General features: G+C 33.2%; 1 pseudogene; it reads right to left on the minus strand.

The window, feature by feature from the left end:
* Window positions 1-4,054: 4,054 nt before the first annotated feature.
* LOC114745434 (uncharacterized) lies at window positions 4,055-12,716 on the minus strand (annotated as a pseudogene).
* Between the last annotated feature and the right edge of the window lie 8 nt (window positions 12,717-12,724).

Here is a 12,724-nt window from a genome sequence, read left to right on the forward strand (position 1 = left end):
CACTTTTTTTTATATAAAAAAATCACTTGATTTTTATTTTAGCATTTTTAAAATTAAAATAATTAAAGATTGTAATTACATTTTTATAATTAACACATATATATTATATATTTTAAAATTATATTTAAACTAAAATTATGCTTCCTATAATATTTCACAAAAAAAATTATAGTGACACAATATGATTGCCTGTAATTTTTACAGGGATTAAAATACACCCAGCATTTTGAAATATCTTTTAAATAATAGAAAACACACGTAACATTCTCAAGTATTTCTTAAGTAGTGTTTGGTATATTGAATTAATTTTGTTGTTCATCTAACAACTCAAAGTATTTTTCAGTACTTAAAAATATTTTAAGATGTGGATGTATTTTGACTCCTTTAAAAATTATGGATAATCAAATCGTGTAGGAGCCTAATTTTAGTTTAAATATAATTCTAAAATATACATACTACCCCCATTTTTAATATAAGAGCTAGATAACAAATTTGAAAATATTAAAAATTAATATATTTATTTGTCACAAATTTGTATTGGTCTCCCTAAATTATTCTCATTATGTGTATTGGATAATTAAAGTTATCACTTGGTGAAAATTCTATATAGTCAATAAAGATATTTTAAAAAAAGATATAAAATAAAATGGATTGAGATCTTATATTTAAAATTAAATATAAATCTTAACCAATTTTTACATTAACAATACGAGATAGTAGCATATATTTGTGGGAGTAAAGCAGCCTAGTGAAAAAGAAGAGAGATGGAGAGATGGAAGCATCACGTGAAGCGGAGAAAAAATTAATTGAAGCTGCCTCCCACCTCCACAAAAACGAAGTCGTTTGGGCGCTGAGCATAATCAATGAGCGCCTCATGCGGACTCGAATAAGCCACTCTTCGGTCGTTAGCTTTCGTTTTGTACCTTTTGGATTTTGGGCTTTTTTTTTTTAATTGTTTGAAATGGTTAGCATGCTGTTGTGTGCACATCATGAGAGTGATCTCAGGGGCCCAGGAAGTTATTATGGGGAAACAGGTCAATAGCTAGACTTCAAAGAAAATGTGTGGGGTTTTAACAATTTCCGATGTTGGGTATTCTTTTGAAAAGGGAGAGTTTCATATACATAATGACATTTTTATTTGCAAAATTTAGCTCTTCATTTATTGGTCTTGGAGTATTAAAATATTCAACTAAAATCATAATGCTTCTTAAACTCGTTCTGTGTTCTTATACTTTACACAAATTTTAATTTTAGTTCCTGCAGATAAATTATATCAACCCTAGTTAGTCCACATCAACCTACTTACTGCTGTAAGGTCAAATCTAAGTATTTGGATGGAATAAAGTATAGGATGAAAAAAAATAAGGATTAAAAACAAAACTTATTAAAAAAAAAAGGGAGCTTGAGAAGATTTAATTCAATTAAACACAAATATCTTTTTTTCTAATCTCATAAATTCTCATCTTTACAAGATTTATATCCCACCCATAATAAATCCGTGGTTTGAAAATTTGGTCTTTGATCAATGACCAAATCCTTTTTTTTTATTTTTTCAGGTAAAAAATTTCTTTGATTAGAAAAGGATGGATAATATTTATAAAAAAAAGGATAGATAATTGAGATTTTCTATTTTTCTAAAATTACAGCCCGATCTCTAAAAATCATTAAAATATACTCCTCTTATTTCTATTATAAGACGCATTCAACCACTTCATTAGAATTAAGAAGAGGTGATTAAGTCATTAAATATATTTAAAGATAATTTTTTAAATTCCCTCATATTTAAACCATAAATTACTTCTTAATAAGTGAAAAAATGAATTGTATCAAATTTTAAATACGGTTAATAAATAAATAGTGTAATTTTTATCCTTCACAAATATTTCCATTTGCCACGTAGGACAATCATAATGTAATGCTCCGCTAATTTGACCCAAAAAAGCGGTTTAATCTGATTCATTAATAAATAGCAGGAGTTTGGGAAAATGGTCTGAATGAGACTGACTTTTGTATGAATTAATAATAATAACAATGATGCTGGCTTGTTTTATTGAATCATTGCCCATACCATAATGAAATGTTTCCAGGTGCCCATAAAATTAGCGAGATACACGGACTCATGATAGAATTTAAAATTTACTATATAAATTTTAAAATTATTTAAGAATAATTTATTTTTAATATTTAAATTTTTTTCATTACTTTTTTATTTTGTCATTCAAAGTTTTTTCATTACTAGTAGTATAGGGTTGAATGAAAGAGACTTGAGCAGAAAGAGTTTGAATACTATAAGTAAAGGCTAAATTATAAAAAAATTTAGAATAATTGAGAATAGATCCCTCATTAAAAATTTAATTAGGAAATAGTCCTAGAATGATGAATTATATAAGCAAAGACAAGGTGTATAGAATAGAGATTATAAGTTGCACAAAAAGAAGATAGGTTGCATAAAATATTATTTGAACATAAAAGATTAATTTACACATTAGGAAGATGACTTGTATACAAGAAAAGTTCAGTTGTACAAAAAGAAGTTGAGCTGCACATCGCATAAGGAAAAATTATCACACACAAAGAAGATGGATTACACATAATGAAGTTAAATTGCACACAATGTAAGTTGAGTAACACAAGTATTTGAGGACCATTTGCCAATTAATTTCTCAATGAGAGATTTATCTTCAATTTTTCCTAAAATTTTTTGAAATTTATATTATATGTAAGGGAAAACTAATTCACCGTTCCTTATAGTTTTACTAAATTTTGAATCAAGTCCCTATAGTTTCTCTTCTTTTTTTTTCCTTAATCCTTAATGTTTACACATTTATATATATAAGACTGTCCATCAAATTTGAAGATTCCGTTAGTTTATGTTGAGATGGGCTGATGTGGCATTTGACCAAGCATGCACACTGGCACAGGGAGGAAGGAATGAGTGATTGGGCAAAGAAAGATAGTCATTAAAAAAATTATAAAAAAGCTGCCTTTGAGAAAACAAGCAATAAGATTGAGCTAGAAGGCACCTCTGCCATGTCCAGCACATCATCACCCTTCAACAACAAAGGACCACATCATCCATCTCAAAGGTAACTAACGGAATCTTTAAATTTTGTTAGACGGAAGGACTTGTGATGATAATTGTGCAAACAATAAGGATCGGATAAAAAGAAAAAAATACTACAAGGACTTGATTCAAAATTTGGTAAAATGATAAGGACTAGCGAATTAGTTTTCCCAATATGTAAATAAAGTTTTAATTTTTTTTTGAAATTTTACAATAAATCGTTCTGAGACTTTTATATTTATAAAAAACTCTAATACCATTAGTTTTGTTCATTATTTATATGTAAATAACCAAAGAGTTCACAGGATTCATCTGCCTATGACTCAAAATTTGAGTGAGTTATGTGTCTTAAAAAATATATGTTTAAGATGGTATAAAATTAATAGTTTGAAATTATTTGCATAAATTTTAAAAGTGTAGGAGGATTTATTATTATATACTAAAGGTTAAGGATATTATGTGTACATCGTTTTTAAGTTTAAAGTTTAAGGAATTTTTATGAAATTTAGCCCAAAAAAAATATTCAATTATTCGCAAAGCTAGTTTTGATTTTAATTGAGCCCCAAAAAAAAAATCTAAATTTAATATAATAATAACAGATATTAGATATTTTTATTTGTGTGTGTGTGTGTGTGTGTAATTCTTCGTGCCTCTCGGTTCCTGTCGAATGTAGATTCATTCATATATTATATATGTATGAGATCTAATCCCCCGAGTCTGACCCGTGAGACGCGTGCTTTCTTATCTTTATAATATAAAACCTGGACCACTTTGTTATCTTAATCCTTGGTTTTTGAAAAGACAAGATTTAGCACAATATAATACTCACCATATTCCTCATCAATGATCTCTGATCTATATTTATGCATTTAAAACTGTCGTGATACTATACGGCTAATTTGTTGGTTGTGCTTGTACTTTTAATTAAATGATTTCATTTGAAGGCCATCACATTCAACTTCACTTTCTGATACGCGAAAAGCTGCTAAAAAAATAAAGACGTGCATATTTAAGGCTCTACCTTTTTGCACCACCCAAACTGAGTTTGGGGTTAGGATTCCCTCGAGGAACGCTAAAAGATCCAACTTCGTGTAAAGAGGGCTCGATCTCTGCTCTGAGAAGCAAATGCCTAGACACAATGCGGGTGGAGCCCACCTGCCTTGTATCTATCCATCTATCTATCCATATATATAGATATATATATATATCTATATCTTGCCTCATGGAGCATAGAAAACTCAGGTGTATGAAGTTATGTGAGCAAATTGTTCCATCGTTGTTGAAGGGCCTCGTATGCCATAGAACATGGTGTGGCCACCAACTGGAGTCTTCCATCAATGACAGTTTCAGTAGCTAGGCTCAGCCTTTGTAGTGTATTGACGGCCTTGTCAATTGACATTTCAACCTGTCATTGTCAAGTTATTAGTTAATAGTACTTCATACAGTCACCATTGCCACCATCATCGCTGTACTGAGCATTAAGGATAAAATAATCAAGTGTTACCTTTACTTTAAATGCTTCATACATAAACCTCTCACATTTGTCTCGAACACTTTGTCGACAAGTGACCTGCATGTAGGAATTTGGTTATCCATAATAGTGCACATCTCCTTTAGTGCTTCAAGAATCTAATGAAGAGAGAGAGAGAAATAGAGCAATGGACCCTGCCGAACATGAGTCTACTAGTTCCCTCTTAGTCTTACCATTGTATGGCCCACTGGATCGGCTTAAAACAAGTGTTTTTACAGATTACAAGATAAAACTTTTTTCACATATTTGCTTCGCACAGCACAAATCACTTCTCCACATCCAATCCCAACGAGCACTAAGGGTCTACTTGGTATGAAGGAAATGGAAGAAAGGGGAACAGAGGGAAATTTAATGAGTTCAATCTACAAAAATGGACAAGTGGGGTTAAAAGCTTTTAATTAATTTCTTTTTCTTTTCTATCTTATATATTCTCTTTATTAAGATTTTATAACCCCATTTCTTTAATTTTTTAAATCAAACTCACTAAAATTTTTCCTCCCATTCATTTTCCACATACCAAACAGACAATAAAGAAGAGTGAGAGAGAATAGTGGGAACAGATCCAACCACTCTGTCTTTCTCCTTAATCAAGCATGCAAAGGCTATAAAGGATCCAGATCCCCTGAACAGGATGCAAATCCATTTTTCCATTCTTTGGACATGCTTTATGTCAAGTGGCTTATCCAGTTCATTCTACTCCAAATCATGCAAAACAAACTCTGCTAGAAAGTATGGCAACGAGATCATTGTCATGAACATGAGAAACAGGAAGAACAAACCTGACCCTTCTCTGCTTTGAGCAGCATGGCATAAGCCAAAATAGCTTCCTTGTACTGCAATTGTAAGCATCAGCAACTATGAGTTTCTTGATGGGTAAAGATCAGTATGCATCTATAATTTGAGGCTGGAAAGTTAAAAGGGACCAAAATTTTCACTTCAGTCCATAAATTTTCAAGATTTCAGTCAACAAATTCAGTTTCATAACATTAACTCCGTGCAATCAGTCCATAATTGTCAACATTTACCAAAATATACTTGTTTAATGTATCTGATCATGATCAAATTGAAAATTGAACCCCAGCGGATAATATATTTCCCAAAAAAAAAGAGAGAGACTTCCAAATCATGTCTTTCCAAGTTCATAACATAAATTGGTGAGACAGGAACATTAAATGAAGAATTAAGGAAGTGCTGCTGAGCTTACCAAAAAGGGAAAGAAAAATTTTATATTGCCCTTCTATACTGAAATAATCGCGAGACTAAAACTTATATCACTTACAATTTGTAGTTTTTTATTTCGTTGAACTATCTAACTTCATAAGTTGGAAAGATATATGTAACAAGAACAGGAGAGGAAAGAGCTTCTCACTTGCTGCTGCTCAGAAGCATCTAGAAGAAAATGCACTGAGCCAAAGCCACTTGCTATTGTCTTCTCATAAAGAGTCTTGTTGACCAACAGCTGCAATAACACATTCCTCACAGTACATAAATTTGCATTTACCCAAATTGTGGCATAAATTACTATCATTATCGTCTCTCGCATAGTACACGAGAAATCTAGTGTTAACTCACCTGATACCGATCCCATGTTTGCTTGTAACCTAAGACTACACGAGTCATGTATATTATTAGAGCACTTATAGCAACCACATCAAGAAGTATAGCTGACCTGTCATAACAATTAAAATAACGTTACAGGCACTCATCATTTCCTCAACAGTAATATTTCTTAGGCCCGAGACATTGCCAAGGAAAAATGGTGTTACAAAAATCTCAAAGCAGAGGATAGACCAATTCAAAAATCACTGTTCAATTCAACAGTATGTGCATGTAGATTGTAGAGGTAGACTGTCAAGCTTGACAATATTTTTCTTTACAAATATAGATCATAAAGAGAAGCAAAGAATACACAAGATTCAGGAAGCAATATGCTTTATGAATAACATATTCCAGATTCTAATACACAAGATTCAGGAAGCAATATGCTTTGTGAATAACATATTCCAGATTCTTAAGGCATGGTCTACCAAGAATCAGAAAACCCAAATTTAAATTAAGTCCAAACCCTGATAAAAATTTGCTGCAACATTTTTCAGAACAGTTAATATGAGAACTAAGATATACATACGGTGAAGACAAGACATCCTCAAATTTATGGTTTATTACGAATGCCAAAAGCCCCAATATTGAAGCAACATCCAAGCGGACCTGTAATGTCGAAGTTGATGTCATCAGACTAAACAATACAGGTTAAAGAAACCTTCACTATAAGCAAACAGCATCATATCATGAAATTCTAAATAAACTAGCAAAAAAGGAAGGCGTGACATGTCTATCAATCTAGTATACTAGTCTCCTCTGAAGGTGATGCCAGTAAATATAGGCTATCTTGCCTATGACAGTTAAAGTGAGAACTATTGTTCTTTGTTAGATTAAGGCTAAATAGCTGAGCGCTACTTAATCTCTTGCAAAACTGGCCCTGACTATCGTTGATTAATGCATAGAGAGTAAAAGTAACCTGAGAAATTATCATAAATACAGAAGAAATACGCAGAAATACCACTACACCTGTGGGTTGCAACTTTTCAATAATTTAATGTCAGAAAAATTTAAACTAGTAATGAAAATTTTAGGTGATTAGTTCTTACAGTGTCTATGACGCGGAATGATAGCTTTTTGTGAGGGAAAATTACCTGCAAACAACATTTAACAACATCTGAGAAGTTGAACAATAATTATATTTATATAGGAAACGCATTGCATCAGAAGCAACATTTTGAAGAACTTCATAACCACAGATTTAAGACTAACAACAAATGAGACAACTGACAGTCTCTGCAGTTGCAGAGGCTTTACCGGTAAATCTGGGATAGGGATCCTTTCATAGATCTTTAGCTGCAGCTCTGGAACTGCAGCTTTATCTTTGGCATCTCTTTCACTGACCTCCTTAGTATAAAGTAAAATTAACTCTTCAAATGCTGGCTCCTATAATGAAAGCATATCAAGGAACAACTAATTAGATAGTTAAAACCATACAACAAAACATCACTTCCAGTAAAGAACTCCATTTCTTATTTACTATCAGAAGTCACAACTAGGGAACCTAATTTTATTAGCGTTTCTCTTAATGGAAACAGCAAAAACATAATAATTGGCAAAAAGAAATTTGCAAAAAGCAAAAAGAGGGAAATGGCGTAATTTATGTCACTCAAAGGAAGTTGGATGGTGGAATAATAAGACTGCACCATACTCTATCCAATTCGTTAGGAATTACATTTTGGCATCCCAATTAAAAGAAAACTGAAGATAAGAAGGTACACTTAAAATCAGTCCCAAAATAGAAGAAAAGAACTGTAATATTAATCAGAAGAATTATGACACTGCCCACCTAAAAAAAGAACTAAACTACACATTTAGGTCATAAATACAAGAAATCTCAATAACTCATGCACAAAAGTAATGCAGGATCAGTTCCCTGAAATACATTTGATATATAAATATGAATAAATTACATTCCTCTCCCTTTAGAGTTACTAAATTAAAAAATCATCCTTTTTCTTATGAAATTATACACAAACCACTTATATTTATTTTTTCTAGATGTAAGGGGTTTGTGTATATTATAGCACTGATTTTTTCTCCAACCCTTTAATTTGTGCTAAACGTTATAAATCTAATTTATTCTAATTATATATTTCCAAAATTAACTATTTTTTTGTGTCATTATTAAATGTTCACCGACTCAAAACATATTTAATACTAGGTATACTAAAACATGATATATATATATAAAAAAAAACAGCATTTTGATCAAAATAGATGTAATTGTGGTTTATGTTTTATTTAAGGAAGTGAATGTAATGCACCTTTTGATTTCAAGAGAGAAAGGAACATAGATTTTCCAAACAAAGGGGGAAAGTCATGCAATTTAAAGATCTTACTAAAGAGGGAACTCCAATTTACTTAATATATATTTATACAGCATCAAAAATTGCAAAAATGTGCGTGGTGACAAATGACAAATACCTGGAGAACTGACTGTGAGAAAAGTATGGAAATAGAAGTTTTCAACATCTTCCAGGGATTGTTTCCACAGTATTTCCTTGTTGCAGGCCTCCATATATCACTTAGTGATATCCTTGACAAGAAAGTAGGCCTGGATGGACAATTCTATCGCTCGGTCATCTCACAAGGTGATGTTTCAATTAACTTACACCTAAAACTCGCAAATTAAAAAATTTACTAAGCACATAATCTAACTTGCCATGAAAAACTCTATATGACATCAAGACAGTTGTATGTTATTCCGCAGATATTTTATCTTTCCATTTACATCAGATCTATTATACTGCTTCAGTTTTATGTGCAATCCACACCAATTATGGTCCCTAATTGACAAAACAAAGCTAAAAAAAAAAATGATAAAAACTAAATCCGCTTAATCTTTTAAAATTTTGTGATTCACAAATCTGTACAATCCAGCTGTCCTCTGCTGAGCTAGTGGGGATTTGAGCACAAACATCTAGGAGTCAGCCTCCGATGTTGATCGAGGTTGAAAGCATCACCATTCAAATAGAGTTTATGTCAACCTAGAGGCTGTGAGGTAAATATCATGTCATCAAAGAAGCTGTCTGCGTTTGACATGGATCAAATTCTTGGCACTCATGTCAATGCTCCAACAGTATGAATGGAATTTTTATGAACAAAAACTATCAAATTTAAACATTTGATGTTTGTTGAATACTTCTTAAATGTTTTAAGACATACTGGGCATATTTTGGCACTTCTTAGTGTTTTCATACCAATATATCAATACTTACATAGTTTGTATATATCTAAACTAAATGTCCGAGCTGCATCCAATCCTCATATGTCATTCTGTCTCTGCTTCATTTCATCTATCTTGTATGTATGCTTAATAGCCTAAAATTATCACAGCATCTAGCAGAAATGAAACATGCATGTTTCACGGAGAAATAAAAGGATTGAGATAATGTGTGAATAAGAAAAGCATCTAGAAGAGCTAAATAAGTAAAAATTTTATGAAGAGCAAACAAACCTCAAGTAAGGTTCAAGAGAATTGGCATCATTGTCAACCTCGAAAGTTGTTTCAGGTGTTGGGGCGATAAGTCCAATCCAAGAAAGCAACCTCCTCAAGAGCTTTTCACGGGGACCAACTGCCGACAAAATCCCTTCATATCGAGCTACCGCCTTCTGTGCTGCCAGCTCAATGGGGAGTTCTCCATTATTAAACTCGTTTAACCATTGTTGCTCATCTGAAGCGCTGCCATTATAAAGTAACGACTTCTGAAATGCTGACACTTCATTTAGCCAAAGCTTCAATCTTTCTGTCCACTTCTGTACTTCTGGTTTCTGACTTGCATTTTTGTAAAGCTGCATAAGAAGAGTACAAAACATGTTACAAATGACATTTAAGGAAATTAAACTTGACAAAACTTTCACATGTGTCAAAGGGAATTTATTATTTTCTATATTTGACAAGCTAGACTAGACGAATATATTTTCTGTTGGCCAAAAGAGGGAAAAAGAATATCATTTGTCAGCAAAATGAGTGGAGACTTCCTCTTTCCATGCTTGAAAAATGACATCTGAATAATCTACATATGTCAGTGGTGGAAAAGCTAAATGATGGAACTGCCACAAAACAATGACCTCACTTATCCAAGTGCCAAGTCTCCCTAAAGGTTTGATACAACAAAGAAGATTCTTCGCAGAAGTTTAGAGACTGAAGATAATCCAGTTTTTCAACAATTAATGGGCCCTTCTGCTTCTCAGTTGCATATCCCCGCCTGCAATAGAAAAACGGTGATATGTTATTCTTGCATAAACAGAAGGAATACGCTAAATTTTGTGAATTATTTTTATCTCAAACATTACTTGAATACAGAAACTTTATTTTACCAGGATATAGATATTAAAATTCATATTGATTACATCCATACTGATTAAATCCACTCCCACCTAAAAAGAACAGATTATAGAATGGTTCTTCATTTAAAGCAAAAATGATATATCTATTTATATATTGGTATCGTGGATTGAAGATCAATCTCTTGAGATTTTAAAATTCAATATGAAAATAGAAACATCCACATATTCACGGAACTACCTAAATATTATGGCATTTGACTCGTATGCTTTCTTCCAATCAATGTATATTGGCAAATTAAGAAGATAGTCTGTGTTCAAAGCAGATGTTAACATCAGATCCCTAGCTGATAGTTCTTCAAATTGAGCATCCGAAAGAAGTTGCATGAAAGCACGCTGGAATCGAGAAGCAACAGTAATTCTGCAAACAAAGAAAACAAACTGCAAATAAAAATTGAAGAGAAGACAAGAATAGCAGTAAAATGGATTTCCCCTTTTCTTTTAAACACAATTAGTATCCTGATATAACAATTTATGCTGCAACAGCGTTCGTCTCATGAACCCAGGGCATTACCTCTTGTATCGATTCATTCTGAAAAACAAGATCAACATCTATTTCTAGCAAGTTCATTTTCTTCCTTTAAGCAATGATTTTGTTAATTGGGCTTTCCTATTCAATGTAGTTGCTTTCCAGAGGGAAGGATCAAGAAAAGATCTAACAGCGCCTGATTGAAAACTAGAAGTACCCAATTTAAAAATAAAAAATTGAAAGATGGAAATGAAATTTTGGGGATCTAGAAGAACCGTAGAACAAAGACAGCTGATCCTTCCAAGATTTTGCGAAAGTTCAACAGCACACCACTGAAGTCCTAATATAATCTTTTCTCCCAAATGACATGTTTCCAACAATGCTATTGAACAGAAAACTAAAGGATCATATATGATTTCAAATTTTGTTAAAAGCAATTCTTGCACCATATTAGGAGAATTACCAAACTCTTAGAGGAGTACCTGGACCCTGTATTAGAATCCTTCTTGCTATTTTTCTCCAGAGAACGTAAAAGACTTCTCAGGTCTAGACCATTGTTGAAAAAAGGCATTTGCCATTCAGCTTCATCAACCATATCCTGATAGGCCTCACTGTCCTCAATTCCAAGGATTCTCCCACCGTTAATTCCATCAGACTCATAACCATTCTCCACGTCTTCCATTTCTGAATCAGCTGAACTGGGTGGACTGAAGCACTCGGTTTCCGCTGAATTGCTGACCTGATAATCAGAACGCATCTCTTCTAAAATCCTTTTGTGCTCAGCGTGAAGTATAGAGTCTAAGCATCTGCAGTTATGCCAAAGAGCAAAGAGGCACGTAATGAGAAAATGGGGACCAAGCAGATCACATATATATTAGCAAAAAGATATTGATTGCAGAGTTCAGTTACCTATCTCACTCCACCTCAGAGAATCATATTATGGGAGGAGCAAAACATCAACATATAATATAACATCAAATGTATAGAAAGCCAACTATAAACAATGTTCACATGAGGCATAGGAGAAGTAATTGCTTTTCTATTTGACCCAAACATGCAAGAAGTCTCCAAGTTAGTTAACTTATAGTTGTATAGATATTCTATAAAGGCTATTTATTTTATCACCATTCAATCATAGACATGACATGCCTAAAGGCATCTAGAAGTCGCACCAGCGTGTACATGACATGCCCGCGCGTGCGTGTGTAAATATATATAATGATGACGAGAGGAAAAAGAGGGGGAGAGGGCAGTGGAAAATAATAGCATAATGGTTCCGACATGAAGGGATAATCTTACGAGGCAAGGCGGCGAAAGTGATGAATATCATCTTGGTCGTCAGATTTAAACATCATAGAAATGATAGCATCTAAAAGGTCTGACTTGGAAACAGGTATATATTTCGGCCTGGGCACTTGTAATTTAGAGATCCCCAATTCCTCATCCTCATCCTCATCCTCATCGTGGTGTTGTGTGTGTTTGCCTTTCTGGTTCTGGTTCTTGCTCTGCTTGACCTGTGTCTCCGTCACCTGTTGAGTAGAGAAGTTTTTGGGCTCTAAGGGGAGTACGGACATGTCCCTGAGGCCAGTGGCTGAACAAGAAGGAACCCTGGAGATGCTCATAGAAGTAGTAACACGGAAGTGAAACAATGCCTGTGATTGCGGAATCGGAAGAGCGTTGCCTACAGTACTCGTAAGACCTTGCCAACATA

This window comes from Neltuma alba, unplaced genomic scaffold, assembly GCF_004799145.2.
Source record: "Neltuma alba isolate B1F8T4 unplaced genomic scaffold, ASM479914v2 tig00004678_pilon, whole genome shotgun sequence".
Taxonomy (NCBI): Eukaryota; Viridiplantae; Streptophyta; class Magnoliopsida; order Fabales; family Fabaceae; genus Neltuma; species Neltuma alba.